Source organism: Amaranthus tricolor, chromosome 15 (assembly GCF_026212465.1).
Source record: "Amaranthus tricolor cultivar Red isolate AtriRed21 chromosome 15, ASM2621246v1, whole genome shotgun sequence".
In the NCBI taxonomy this organism is placed as follows: Eukaryota; Viridiplantae; Streptophyta; class Magnoliopsida; order Caryophyllales; family Amaranthaceae; genus Amaranthus; species Amaranthus tricolor.
Window position 1 is genome coordinate 17,265,025 of NC_080061.1, and position 14,186 is coordinate 17,279,210.

Consider the following 14,186-nt stretch of genomic DNA (forward strand, 5'->3'; position numbering starts at 1 on the left):
TTTTTTATAAATTGATATAATTAGTTTATTATTAGGTTTAATTCTTAGACGCCAAAAGTCGTTACGCGATAAACTTGTTACGCGACACAACGCGCACACAACAAAAATATATTCAAATAATTATTTTATATATTACTTGACTAATTATTTATTAAATAATTAATTTTTAATCGATATTTTAACGGGTTGTTACATGCTACATCATGGTCCTCTTGGAATAAAACATGCATAGCCAACTTCACTATGTTTGCAGAATTTAAAGCATTAGCTTAAGCGACAAATGAAGCGAAATGGTTAAGCAATCTCATGTTTGAGATACGTTTTGTTTCCAAAGCCTATATCATCGATGGTAATACATACAGATTGTACAACGAATTTAGGTAGAGCTTATAGCCAATTATATGATTTTAAATCTCATCATATACTCTTAGGCAGATCCTAGTGCAAGAACTTATCACAAAAAGGTTCATCATTCTTGATTATGTGAATACTAAGTTCAATTTAACTGATTTTGTCACTAACATGAATAGGGATTCAATTGAACAAGCATCAAAGGGAAAGCCCAATTCACATGCAATTGACATCGTGTCTTGAATTTAATGTGGTGTAATTCTTTTGAATTTTGTAAGAAACAAGTATATAACGACCAAATTTGCTTTGAACTATGATGCACGAGGTAGTCGTCCATTAAAAATTCTCATGGCCTAGAGTAGAATAACTCTTGGTGAAGTATCCATTCACGCGGATATTTTAAACATAAAGAGAACCCACCTATATAAGTTTGAAGTGTGGCCGTTTCAAATAGTCAAGATTAGCATATAGACTATGATAATTTATGAATAGATATGAACACAACCTTTATAATGTGTCACAGTAATGACATTGTGTTATTTGTTTTGTGTGTACTTCATCTTCAAGTGGTCAGATGCATTAATTGATTCAAAATCTGTAGGAATATCATTTTAACTCGATCATTCGTAAAGTATGTTGCACTTGGTGTTAATCCAATCAGTAGGGACACTAGCGTTGATACATGAAACAAGAATATCAAATTACCCACCTAAGAACCAGCCACAACTCCTCATATTACCCATTTTAATTTTTTATAAATTGATATAATTAGTTTATTATTAGGTTTAATTCTTAGACGCCAAAAGTCGTTACGCGATAAACTTGTTACGCGACACAACGCGCACACAACAAAAATATATTCAAATAATTATTATATATATTACTTGACTAATTATTTATTAAATAATTAATTTTTAATCGATATTTTAACGGCTTGTTACATGCTACATCATGGTCCTCTTGGAATAAAACATGCATAGCCAACTTCACTATGTTTGCAGAATTTAAAGCATTAGCTTAAGCGACAAATGAAACGAAATGGTTAAGCAATCTCATGTTTGAGATACGTTTTGTTTCCAAAGCCTATATCATCGATGGTAATACATACAGATTGTACAACGAATTTAGGTAGTGCTTATAGCCAATTATATGATTTTAAATCTCATCATATACTCTTAGGCAGATCCTAGTGCAAGAACTTATCACAAAAAGGTTCATCATTCTTGATTATGTGAATACTAAGTTCAATTTAACTGATTTTGTCACTAACATGAATAGGGATTCAATTGAACAAGCATCAAAGGGAAAGCCCAATTCACATGCAATTGACATCGTGTCTTGAATTTAATGTGGTGTAATTCTTTTGAATTTTGTAAGAAACAAGTATATAACGACCAAATTTGCTTTGAACTATGATGCACGAGGTAGTCGTCCATTAAAAATTCTCATGGCCTAGAGTAGAATAACTCTTGGTGAAGTATCCATTCACGCGGATATTTTAAACATAAAGAGAACCCACCTATATAAGTTTGAAGTGTGGCCGCTTCAAATAGTCAAGATTAGCATATAGACTATGATAATTTATGAATAGATATGAAGACAACCTTTATAATGTGTCACAGTAATGACATTGTGTTATTTGTTTTGTGTGTACTTCATCTTCAAGTGGTCAGATGCATTAATTGATTCAAAATCTGTAGGAATATCATTTTAACTCGATCATTGGTAAAGTATGTTGCACTTGGTGTTAATCCAATCAGTAGGGACACTAGCGTTGATACATGAAACAAGAATATCAAATTACCCACCTAAGAACCAGCCACAACTCCTCATATTACCCATTTTAATTTTTTATAAATTGATATAATTAGTTTATTATTAGGTTTAATTCTTAGACGCCAAAAGTCGTTACGCGATAAACTTGTTACGCGACACAACGCGCACACAACAAAAATATATTCAAATAATTATTTTATATATTACTTGACTAATTATTTATTAAATAATTAATTTTTAATCGATATTTTAACGGGTTGTTACATGCTACATCATGGTCCTCTTGGAATAAAACATAAACAGCCAACTTCACTATGTTTGCAGAATTTAAAGCATTAGCTTAAGCGACAAATGAAGCGAAATGGTTAAGCAATCTCATGTTTGAGATACGTTTTGTTTCCAAAGCCTATATCATCGATGGTAATACATACAGATTGTACAACGAATTTAGGTAGAGCTTATAGCCAATTATATGATTTTAAATCTCATCATATACTCTTAGGCAGATCCTAGTGCAAGACCTTATCACAAAAAGGTTCATCATTCTTGATTATGTGAATACTAAGTTCAATTTAACTGATTTTGTCACTAACATGAATAGGGATTCAATTGAACAAGCATCAAAGGGAAAGCCCAATTCACATGCAATTGACATCGTGTCTTGAATTTAATGTGGTGTAATTCTTTTGAATTTTGTAAGAAACAAGTATATAACGACCAAATTTGCTTTGAACTATGATGCACGAGGTAGTCGTCCATTAAAAATTCTCATGGCCTAGAGTAGAATAACTCTTGGTGAAGTATCCATTCACGCGGATATTTTAAACATAAAGAGAACCCACCTATATAAGTTTGAAGTGTGGCCGCTTCAAATAGTCAAGATTAGCATATAGACTATGATAATTTATGAATAGATATGAACACAACCTTTATAATGTGTCACAGTAATGACATTGTGTTATTTGTTTTGTGTGTACTTCATCTTCAAGTGGTCAGATGCATTAATTGATTCAAAATCTGTAGGAATATCATTTTAACTCGATCATTCGTAAAGTATGTTGCACTTGGTGTTAATCCAATCAGTAGGGACACTAGCGTTGATACATGAAACAAGAATATCAAATTACCCACCTAAGAACCAGCCACAACTCCTCATATTACCCATTTTAATTTTTTATAAATTGATATAATTAGTTTATTATTAGGTTTAATTCTTAGACGCCAAAAGTCGTTACGCGATAAACTTGTTACGCGACACAACGCGCACACAACAAAAATATATTCAAATAATTATTTTATATATTACTTGACTAATTATTTATTAAATAATTAATTTTTAATCGATATTTTAACGGGTTGTTACATGCTACATCATGGTCCTCTTGGAATAAAACATGCACAGCCAACTTCACTATGTTTGCAGAATTTAAAGCATTAGCTTAAGCGACAAATGAAGCGAAATGGTTAAGCAATCTCATGTTTGAGATACGTTTTGTTTCCAAAGCCTATATCATCGATGGTAATACATACAGATTGTACAACGAATTTAGGTAGTGCTTATAGCCAATTATATGATTTTAAATCTCATCATATACTCTTAGGCAGATCCTAGTGCAAGAACTTATCACAAAAAGGTTCATCATTCTTGATTATGTGAATACTAAGTTCAATTTAACTGATTTTGTCACTAACATGAATAGGGATTCAATTGAACAAGCATCAAAGGGAAAGCCCAATTCACATGCAATTGACATCGTGTCTTGAATTTAATGTGGTGTAATTCTTTTGAATTTTGTAAGAAACAAGTATATAACGACCAAATTTGCTTTGAACTGTGATGCACGAGGTAGTCGTCCATTAAAAATTCTCATGGCCTAGAGTAGAATAACTCTTGGTGAAGTATCCATTCACGCGGATATTTTAAACATAAAGAGAACCCACCTATATAAGTTTGAAGTGTGGCCGCTTCAAATAGTCAAGATTAGCATATAGACTATGATAATTTATGAATAGATATGAACACAACCTTTATAATGTGTCACAGTAATGACATTGTGTTATTTGTTTTGTGTGTACTTCATCTTCAAGTGGTCAGATGCATTAATTGATTCAAAATCTGTAGGAATATCATTTTAACTCGATCATTCGTAAAGTATGTTGCACTTGGTGTTAATCCAATCAGTAGGGACACTAGCGTTGATACATGAAACAAGAATATCAAATTACCCACCTAAGAACCAGCCACAACTCCTCATATTACCCATTTTAATTTTTTATAAATTGCTATAATTAGTTTATTATTAGGTTTAATTCTTAGACGCCAAAAGTCGTTACGCGATAAACTTGTTACGCGACACAACGCGCACACAACAAAAATATATTCAAATAATTATTTTATATATTACTTGACTAATTATTTATTAAATAATTAATTTTTAATCGATATTTTAACGGGTTGTTACATGCTACATCATGGTCCTCTTGGAATAAAACATGCATAGCCAACTTCACTATGTTTGCAGAATTTAAAGCATTAGCTTAAGCGACAAATGAAGCGAAATGGTTAAGCAATCTCATGTTTGAGATACGTTTTGTTTCCAAAGCCTATATCATCGATGGTAATACATACAGATTGTACAACGAATTTAGGTAGAGCTTATAGCCAATTATATGATTTTAAATCTCATCATATACTCTTAGGCAGATCCTAGTGCAAGAACTTATCACAAAAAGGTTCATCATTCTTGATTATGTGAATACTAAGTTCAATTTAACTGATTTTGTCACTAACATGAATAGGGATTCAATTGAACAAGCATCAAAGGGAAAGCCTAATTCACATGCAATTGACATCGTGTCTTGAATTTAATGTGGTGTAATTCTTTTGAATTTTGTAAGAAACAAGTATATAACGACCAAATTTGCTTTGAACTATGATGCACGAGGTAGTCGTCCATTAAAAATTCTCATGGCCTAGAGTAGAATAACTCTTGGTGAAGTATCCATTCACGCGGATATTTTAAACATAAAGAGAACCCACCTATATAAGTTTGAAGTGTGGCCGCTTCAAATAGTCAAGATTAGCATATAGACTATGATAATTTATGAATAGATATGAACACAACCTTTATAATGTGTCACAGTAATGACATTGTGTTATTTGTTTTGTGTGTACTTCATCTTCAAGTGGTCAGATGCATTAATTGATTCAAAATCTGTAGGAATATCATTTTAACTCGATCATTCGTAAAGTATGTTGCACTTCGTGTTAATCCAATCAGTAGGGACACTAGCGTTGATACATGAAACAAGAATATCAAATTACCCACCTAAGAACCAGCCACAACTCCTCATATTACCCATTTTAATTTTTTATAAATTGATATAATTAGTTTATTATTAGGTTTAATTCTTAGACGCCAAAAGTCGTTACGCGATAAACTTGTTACGCGACACAACGCGCACACAACAAAAATATATTCAAATAATTATTTTATATATTACTTGACTAATTATTTATTAAATAATTAATTTTTAATCGATATTTTAACGGGTTGTTACATGCTACATCATGGTCCTCTTGGAATAAAACATGCATAGCCAACTTCACTATGTTTGCAGAATTTAAAGCATTAGCTTAAGCGACAAATGAAGCGAAATGGTTAAGCAATCTCATGTTTGAGATACGTTTTGTTTCCAAAGCCTATATCATCGATGGTAATACATACAGATTGTACAACGAATTTAGGTAGTGCTTATAGCCAATTATATGATTTTAAATCTCATCATATACTCTTAGGCACATCCTAGTGCAAGAACTTATCACAAAAAGGTTCATCATTCTTGATTATGTGAATACTAAGTTCAATTTAACTGATTTTGTCACTAACATGAATAGGGATTCAATTGAACAAACATAAAAGGGAAAGCCCAATTCACATGCAATTGACATCGTGTCTTGAATTTAATGTGGTGTAATTCTTTTGAATTTTGTAAGAAACAAGTATATAACGACAAAATTTGCTTTGAACTGTGATGCACGAGGTAGTCGTCCATTAAAAATTCTCAAGGCCTAGAGTAGAATAACTCTTGGGAAAGTATCCATTCATGCGGATATTTTAAATATAAAGAGAACCCACCTATATAAGATTGAAGTGTGGCCGCTTCAAATAGTCAAGATTAGCATATAGACTATGATAATTTATGAATAGATATGAACACAACCTTTATAATGTGTCACAGTAATGACATTGTGTTATTTGTTTTGTGTGTACTTCATCTTCAAGTGGTCAGATGCATTAATTGATTCAAAATCTGTAGGAATATCATTTTAACTCGATCATTGGTAAAGTATGTTGCACTTGGTGTTAATCCAATCAGTAGGGACATTAGCGTTGATACATGAAACAAGAATATCAAATTACCCACCTAAGAACCAGCCACAACTCCTCATATTACCCATTTTAATTTTTTATAAATTGATATAATTAGTTTATTATTAGGTTTAATTCTTAGACGCCAAAAGTCGTTACGCGATAAACTTGTTACGCGACACAACGCGCACACAACAAAAATATATTCAAATAATTATTTTATATACTACTTGACTAATTATTTATTATATAATTAATTTTTAATCGATATTTTAACGGGTTGTTACATGCTACATCATGGTCCTCTTGGAATAAAACATGCATAGCCAACTTCACTATGTTTGCAGAATTTAAAGCATTAGCTTAAGCGACAAATGAAGCGAAATGGTTAAGCAATCTCATGTTTGAGATACGTTTTGTTTCCAAAGCCTATATCATCGATGGTAATACATACAGATTGTACAACGAATTTAGGTAGAGCTTATAGCCAATTATATGATTTTAAATCTCATCATATACTCTTAGGCAGATCCTAGTGCAAGAACTTATCACAAAAAGGTTCATCATTCTTGATTATGTGAATACTAAGTTCAATTTAACTGATTTTGTCACTAACATGAATAGGGATTCAATTGAACAAGCATCAAAGGGAAAGCCCAATTCACATGCAATTGACATCGTGTCTTGAATTTAATGTGGTGTAATTCTTTTGAATTTTGTAAGAAACAAGTATATAACGACCAAATTTGCTTTGAACTATGATGCATGAGGTAGTCGTCCATTAAAAATTCTCATGGCCTAGAGTAGAATAACTCTTGGTGAAGTATCCATTCACGCGGATATTTTAAACATAAAGAGAACCCACCTATATAAGTTTGAAGTGTGGCCGCTTCAAATAGTCAAGATTAGCATATAGACTATGATAATTTATGAATAGATATGAACACAACCTTTATAATGTGTCACAGTAATGACATTGTGTTATTTGTTTTGTGTGTACTTCATCTTCAAGTGGTCAGATGCATTAATTGATTCAAAATCTGTAGGAATATCATTTTAACTCGATCATTCGTAAAGTATGTTGCACTTGGTGTTAATCCAATCAGTAGGGACACTAGCGTTGATACATGAAACAAGAATATCAAATTACCCACCTAAGAACCAGCCACAACTCCTCATATTACCCATTTTAATTTTTTATAAATTGATATAATTAGTTTATTATTAGGTTTAATTCTTAGACGCCAAAAGTCGTTACGCGATAAACTTGTTACGCGACACAACGCGCACACAACAAAAATATATTCAAATAATTATTTTATATATTACTTGACTAATTATTTATTAAATAATTAATTTTTAATCGATATTTTAACGGGTTGTTACATGCTACATCATGGTCCTCTTGGAATAAAACATGCATAAACAACTTCACTATGTTTGCAGAATTTAAAGCATTAGCTTAAGCGACAAATGAAGCGAAATGGTTAAGCAATCTCATGTTTGAGATACGTTTTGTTTCCAAAGCCTATATCATCGATGGTAATACATACAGATTGTACAACGAATTTAGGTAGTGCTTATAGCCAATTATATGATTTTAAATCTCATCATATACTCTTAGGCACATCCTAGTGCAAGAACTTATCACAAAAAGGTTCATCATTCTTGATTATGTGAATACTAAGTTCAATTTAACTGATTTTGTCACTAACATGAATAGGGATTCAATTGAACAAACATAAAAGGGAAAGCCCAATTCACATGCAATTGACATCGTGTCTTGAATTTAATGTGGTGTAATTCTTTTGAATTTTGTAAGAAACAAGTATATAACGACCAAATTTGCTTTGAACTGTGATGCACGAGGTAGTCGTCCATTAAAAATTCTCAAGGCCTAGAGTAGAATAACTCTTGGTAAAGTATCCATTCATGCGGATATTTTAAATATAAAGAGAACCCACCTATATAAGATTGAAGTGTGGCCGCTTCAAATAGTCAAGATTAGCATATAGACTATGATAATTTATGAATAGATATGAACACAACCTTTATAATGTGTCACAGTAATGACATTGTGTTATTTGTTTTGTGTGTACTTCATCTTCAAGTGGTCAGATGCATTAATTGATTCAAAATCTGTAGGAATATCATTTTAACTCGATCATTGGTAAAGTATGTTGCACTTGGTGTTAATCCAATCAGTAGGGACATTAGCGTTGATACATGAAACAAGAATATCAAATTACCCACCTAAGAACCAGCCACAACTCCTCATATTACCCATTTTAATTTTTTATAGATTGATATAATTAGTTTATTATTAGGTTTAATTCTTAGACGCCAAAAGTCGTTACGCGATAAACTTGTTACGCGACACAACGCGCACACAACAAAAATATATTCAAATAATTATTTTATATATTACTTGACTAATTATTTATTAAATAATTAATTTTTAATCGATATTTTAACGGGTTGTTACATGCTACATCATGGTCCTCTTGGAATAAAACATGCATAACCAACTTCACTATGTTTGCAGAATTTAAAGCATTAGCTTAAGCGTCAAATGAAGCGAAATGGTTAAGCAATCTCATGTTTGAGATACGTTTTGTTTCCAAGGCCTATATCATCGATGGTAATACATACAGATTGTACAACGAATTTAGGTAGAGCTTATAGCCAATTATATGATTTTAAATCTCATCATATACTCTTAGGCACATCCTAGTGCAAGAACTTATCACAAAAAGGTTCATCATTCTTGATTATGTGAATACTAAGTTCAATTTAACTGATTTTGTCACTAACATGAATAGGGATTCAATTGAACAAGCATCAAAGGGAAAGCCCAATTCACATGCAATTAACATCGTGTCTTGAATTTAATGTGGTGTAATTCTTTTGAATTTTGTAAGAAACAAGTATATAACGACCAAATTTGCTTTGAACTGTGATGCACGAGGTAGTCGTCCATTAAAAATTCTCAAGGCCTAGTGTAGAATAACTCTTGGTGAAGTATCCATTCACGCGGATATTTTAAACATAAAGAGAACCCACCTATATAAGTTTGAAGTGTGGCCGCTTCAAATAGTCAAGATTAGCATATAGACTATGATAATTTATGAATAGATATGAACACAACCTTTATAATGTGTCACAGTAATGACATTGTGTTATTTGTTTTGTGTGTACTTCATCTTCAAGTGGTCAGATGCATTAATTGATTCAAAATCTGTAGGAATATCATTTTAACTCGATCATTGGTAAAGTATGTTGCACTTGGTGTTAATCCAATCAGTAGGGACATTAGCGTTGATACATGAAACAAGAATATCAAATTACCCACCTAAGAACCAGCCACAACTCCTCATATTACCCATTTTAATTTTTTATAAATTGATATAATTAGTTTATTATTAGGTTTAATTCTTAGACGCCAAAAGTCGTTACGCGATAAACTTGTTATGCGACACAACGCGCACACAACAAAAATATATTCAAATAATTATTTTATATATTACTTGACTAATTATTTATTAAATAATTAATTTTTAATCGATATTTTAACGGGTTGTTACATGCTACATCATGGTCCTCTTGGAATAAAACATGCATAACCAACTTCACTATGTTTGCAGAATTTAAAGCATTAGCTTAAGCGACAAATGAAGCGAAATGGTTAAGCAATCTCATGTTTGAGATACGTTTTGTTTCCAAAGCCTATATCATCGATGGTAATACATACAGATTGTACAACGAATTTAGGTAGAGCTTATAGCCAATTATATGATTTTAAATCTCATCATATACTCTTAGGCACATCCTAGTGCAAGAACTTATCACAAAAAGGTTCATCATTCTTGCTTATGTGAATACTAAGTTCAATTTAACTGATTTTGTCACTAACATGAATAGGGATTCAATTGAACAAGCATCAAAGGGAAAGCCCAATTCACATGCAATTAACATCGTGTCTTGAATTTAATGTGGTGTAATTCTTTTGAATTTTGTAAGAAACAAGTATATAACGACCAAATTTGCTTTGAACTGTGATGCACGAGGTAGTCGTCCATTAAAAATTCTCAAGGCCTAGTGTAGAATAACTCTTGGTGAAGTATCCATTCACGCGGATATTTTAAACATAAAGAGAACCCACCTATATAAGTTTGAAGTGTGGCCGCTTCAAATAGTCAAGATTAGCATATAGACTATGATAATTTATGAATAGATATGAACCAACCTTTATAATGTGTCACAGTAATGACATTGTGTTATTTGTTTTGTGTGTACTTCATCTTCAAGTGGTCAGATGCATTAATTGATTCAAAATCTGTAGGAATATCATTTTAACTCGATCATTGGTAAAGTATGTTGCACTTGGTGTTAATCCAATCAGTAGGGACACTAGCGTTGATACATGAAACAAGAATATCAAATTACCCACCTAAGAACCAGCCACAACTCCTCATATTACCCATTTTAATTTTTTATAAATTGATATAATTAGTTTATTATTAGGTTTAATTCTTAGACGCCAAAAGTCGTTACGCGATAAACTTGTTACGCGACACAACGCGCACACAACAAAAATATATTCAAATAATTATTTTATATATTACTTGACTAATTATTTATTAAATAATTAATTTTTAATCGATATTTTAACGGGTTGTTACATGCTACATCATGGTCCTCTTGGAATAAAACATGCATAACCAACTTCACTATGTTTGCAGAATTTAAAGCATTAGCTTAAGCGTCAAATGAAGCGAAATGGTTAAGCAATCTCATGTTTGAGATACGTTTTGTTTCCAAGGCCTATATCATCGATGGTAATACATACAGATTGTACAACGAATTTAGGTAGAGCTTATAGCCAATTATATGATTTTAAATCTCATCATATACTCTTAGGCACATCCTAGTGCAAGAACTTATCACAAAAAGGTTCATCATTCTTGATTATGTGAATACTAAGTTCAATTTAACTGATTTTGTCACTAACATGAATAGGGATTCAATTGAACAAGCATCAAAGGGAAAGCCCAATTCACATGCAATTGACATCGTGTCTTGAATTTAATGTAGTGTAATTCTTTTGAATTTTGTAAGAAACAAGTATATAACGACCAAATTTGCTTTGAACTGTGATGCACGAGGTAGTCGTCCATTAAAAATTCTCAAGGCCTAGAGTAGTATAACTCTTGGTGAAGTATCCATTCACGCGGATATTTTAAACATAAAGAGAACCCACCTATATAAGTTTGAAGTGTGGCCGCTTCAAATAGTCAAGATTAGCATATAGACTATGATAATTTATGAATAGATATGAACACAACCTTTATAATGTGTCACAGTAATGACATTGTGTTATTTGTTTTGTGTGTACTTCATCTTCAAGTGGTCAGATGCATTAATTGATTCAAAATCTGTAGGAATATCATTTTAACTCGATCATTGGTAAAGTATGTTGCACTTGGTGTTAATCCAATCAGTAGGGACACTAGCGTTGATACATGAAACAAGAATATCAAATTACCCACCTAAGAACCAGCCACAACTCCTCATATTACCCATTTTAATTTTTTATAAATTGATATAATTAGTTTATTATTAGGTTTAATTCTTAGACGCCAAAAGTCGTTACGCGATAAACTTGTTACGCGACACAACGCGCACACAACAAAAATATATTCAAATAATTATTTTATATATTACTTGACTAATTATTTATTAAATAATTAATTTTTAATCGATATTTTAACGGGTTGTTACATGCTACATCATGGTCCTCTTGGAATACAACATGAATAAACAACTTCACTATGTTTGCAGAATTTAAAGCATTAGCTTAAGCGACAAATGAAGCGAAATGGTTAAGCAATCTCATGTTTGAGATACGTTTTGTTTCCAAAGCCTATATCATCGATGGTAATACATACAGATTGTACAACGAATTTAGGTAGTGCTTATAGCCAATTATATGATTTTAAATCTCATCATATACTCTTAGGCAGATCCTAGTGCAAGAACTTATCACAAAAAGGTTCATCATTCTTGATTATGTGAATACTAAGTTCAATTTAACTGATTTTGTCACTAACATGAATAGGGATTCAATTGAACAAGCATCAAAGGGAAAGCCCAATTCACATGCAATTGACATCGTGTCTTGAATTTAATGTGGTGTAATTCTTTTGAATTTTGTAAGAAACAAGTATATAACGACCAAATTTGCTTTGAACTGTGATGCACGAGGTAGTCGTCCATTAAAAATTCTCATGGCCTAGAGTAGAATAACTCTTGGTGAAGTATCCATTCACGCGGATATTTTAAACATAAAGAGAACCCACCTATATAAGTTTGAAGTGTGGCCGCTTCAAATAGTCAAGATTAGCATATAGACTATGATAATTTATGAATAGATATGAACACAACCTTTATAATGTGTCACAGTAATGACATTGTGGTATTTGTTTTGTGTGTACTTCATCTTCAAGTGGTCAGATGCATTAATTGATTCAAAATCTGTAGGAATATCATTTTAACTCGATCATTCGTAAAGTATGTTGCACTTGGTGTTAATCCAATCAGTGGGGACACTAGCGTTGATACATGAAACAAGAATATCAAATTACCCACCTAAGAACCAGCCACAACTCCTCATATTACCCATTTTAATTTTTTATAAATTGATATAAATAGTTTATTATTAGGTTTAATTCTTAGACGCCAAAAGTCGTTACGCGATAAACTTGTTACGCGACACAACGCGCACACAACAAAAATATATTCAAATAATTATTTTATATATTACTTGACTAATTATTTATTAAATAATTAATTTTTAATCGATATTTTAACGGGTTGTTACATGCTACATCATGGTCCTCTTGGAATAAAACATGCATAACCAACTTCACTATGTTTGCAGAATTTAAAGCATTAGCTTAAGCGACAAATGAAGCGAAATGGTTAAGCAATCTCATGTTTGAGATACGTTTTGTTTCCAAAGCCTATATCATCGATGGTAATACATACAGATTGTACAACGAATTTAGGTAGTGCTTATAGCCAATTATATGATTTTAAATCTCATCATATACTCTTAGGCACATCCTAGTGCAAGAACTTATCACAAAAAGGTTCATCATTCTTGATTATGTGAATACTAAGTTCAATTTAACTGATTTTGTCACTAACATGAATAGGGATTCAATTGAACAAGCATCAAAGGGAAAGCCCAATTCACATGCAATTGACATCGTGTCTTGAATTTAATGTAGTGTAATTCTTTTGAATTTTGTAAGAAACAAGTATATAACGACCAAATTTGCTTTGAACTGTGATGCACGAGGTAGTCGTCCATTAAAAATTCTCAAGGCCTAGAGTAGAATAACTCTTGGTGAAGTATCCATTCACGCGGATATTTTAAACATAAAGAGAACCCACCTATATAAGTTTGAAGTGTGGCCGCTTCAAATAGTCAAGATTAGCATATAGACTATGATAATTTATGAATAGATATGAACACAACCTTTATAATGTGTCACAGTAATGACATTGTGTTATTTGTTTTGTGTGTACTTCATCTTCAAGTGGTCAGATGCATTAATTGATTCAAAATCTGTAGGAATATCATTTTAACTCGATCATTGGTAAAGTATGTTGCACTTGGTG